Genomic DNA, 2,306 nt, shown 5'->3' with positions numbered 1-2,306 from the left:
TTGTTGCATTACAAAGAACTATTTTTATTGTAGATCAACTGTGTTTTCTTGCACCAATGAGATTTAAATTTAAAAAAAAACCAGCCTCAGTGGATTGAACAATATAACTCATTCCTAATTTAGTTACAGAATAGCAACATAAAAGTGTATTTACAGGTTGTTCACTCTTTGGTAATAGGTGGAGCGCTGATGCTGTGGGTGACCAACTTTTGTACATTTGTATAGCATCGGACGCTAACTTCATGGATTTTTTGTAAATCTAATATTTCCATCTTCTGCTTCTTCTCCATGTAATGTACTCTCTATAACGTATATAAAATGTCCCTCTTATGTTGCTGCATCCATCAACACATGAAATAACAGCAAAATTGATCCATACATAAGCATTTACAGTAGGTCAATGTCTGTCATTGCAAACCGCGGCAACGCGCGGGCATCATCTAGTTTGGAAACTATAAGCCAAGTTCAAAGCAGGTTCTTAGACTTGTAGCAAAAGCCTGATTCATTTTGGACACATAGGAGAAATGGACCAATAAAAATAGTTGAGTTGGAGAAGTCTCGTATGACATGACATGGAGTCGATGAAAAGCCAACCAAAGTAAAAGATCATTAGAGTTCGAAGTATTCTTTCATTTTAATTTTTGAGACAATTAGAGCCGCATACTTTGACTTTTCCTGTGTGAATCAGAGCCTACATCCACCACAGAAGCTCGACCGTGCTTGGTGGTCATGGCGACGGTGCAGCTCGAAGTGATATCCAGAGAGTTCATCAAGCCCTCCTCCCAAACTCCAGCTCACCTAAGGAATTTCAACCTCTCTTACTTCGATCAGATCGCTGCTCGTATGTACATCCCACTTGTCTTCTTCTATAATCCTTGCAATACCACTTCCACCACTTTTGAGACATCCAATCTCCTCAAAAAATCTTTATCTGAAACCCTAACCGTGTACTACCCCTTTGCCGGAAAGATCAAAGACCGAGAATTCATCGACTGCAACGACGAGGGAGTTTTGTTCTTGGAAGCAAAGGTCAAAGTGAAGATGTCTGAAATTCTTGATGATCGGAGACATGAGAACTTGGACCTTTTGTTTGCAGACAATTTGCAGTGGAACGATGCGAGTTTGAGTACTTTACTTGCAATACAAGTCAGCTACTTTGATTGTGGAGGAATGATATTAAGTGTGTACTTTACTTGCACACAAAATTGGCGATGCAGCAACTTCGGTCAACTTCGTCAATGACTGGGCTGCCAAGGCTTCAAACTCAGGCAAACATGTGTCCCCTTTACTCTGTGTACCCCCGATTTTTCCGAGGGGTGACATACCGCTTATGCCGGAATCTTCCCCCAATAAAGGAAAATGTTCCTCCAGAAGATTTGTATTCGATGCGCCAAAAATTGCTGCCCTCAAAGCCATAGTAGCTGACAGAGTGCAAAAGCCTACAAAGGTAGAAGTTGTGAGTGGTCTACTATATAAATGTGCAATTTCTGCAGCCAATGCAAGTTCATCAGGTGCAACAAGACCAGCCCTTCTGATCCCAAATGTCAACCTCCGAAGCAGGATGAGTCCTCCGCTGCCAGAAAACTATGTGGGTAACCTCAGTTGGGTATTTCCGGTTCTGAAGAGAGAGGACAGTTTGCATAGCTTGGTGAGTCAAATGAAAGAGGGTTTGTCAGACTTCTGCAACACATATGTCAAGAATGTTTCAAGGGGTACTGAATTGGCCTTGAGTATTAGGAAACAGATGGAGAAGGTAAAGGAAATGTACAAGAGCAGTGAGCAAGTAGTACAACACAATTGTAGTAGCTGGTGCAGGTTCCCAATATATGAAGCAGATTTTGGGTGGGGAAAGCCTGTGTGGGTGAGTATTGGTGCTTGTCTTGACAAGAATGTCATGATTCTGATGGATAGTAAAAGTGGGGATGGGATTGAAGCTATTGTGACTCTGGAAGAGCAAGACATGGCTGCTTTCGAATGTGATGAGGAGTTGCTAGCATTTGCTGCTCAAAATCCAAATCCGTTAAGTCAAGTTTGATGTTATATATATATATAGTCGCTTGTGATATTCTATATACTAGAGCAGGAAGGAAATACAACTGTTCATTCAGCTGTGGAAAAGATGGTGTTGCCCCCGGTTTGCAAACAATTGCAACACTGCCATCACTTGCATGTTGTTGCCGCGTGGCGTTATCCTTTTATTCCACGAAGCTGCACCGTGTCCGTCCTTCAAAAAAAATATCTCTGCTTTGGCACGGTTGTGAGTGAAAAAGACATCAGTCCCTTTCTTTCTTCTCCGTGCTTCTCCT

At 41.9% G+C, this 2,306-nt stretch overlaps 1 pseudogene across 1 annotated transcript; it reads left to right on the top strand.

Annotated features, from left to right (window-relative positions):
• Positions 1 to 617: 617 nt before the first annotated feature.
• LOC101292476 lies at positions 618 to 2,056 on the top strand (annotated as a pseudogene). Its single transcript, XR_185529.1, has one exon. The product of XR_185529.1 is annotated as a deacetylvindoline O-acetyltransferase-like (transcript).
• Positions 2,057 to 2,306: the final 250 nt, after the last annotated feature.

The sequence above is a fragment of the Fragaria vesca genome, unplaced genomic scaffold (assembly GCF_000184155.1).
Source record: "Fragaria vesca subsp. vesca unplaced genomic scaffold, FraVesHawaii_1.0 scf0513160_u, whole genome shotgun sequence".
NCBI lineage: Eukaryota > Viridiplantae > Streptophyta > Magnoliopsida > Rosales > Rosaceae > Fragaria > Fragaria vesca.
The sequence above is the reverse complement of the archived record's forward strand: the minus strand, read 5'-3'. Positions and strand labels throughout refer to the sequence as shown.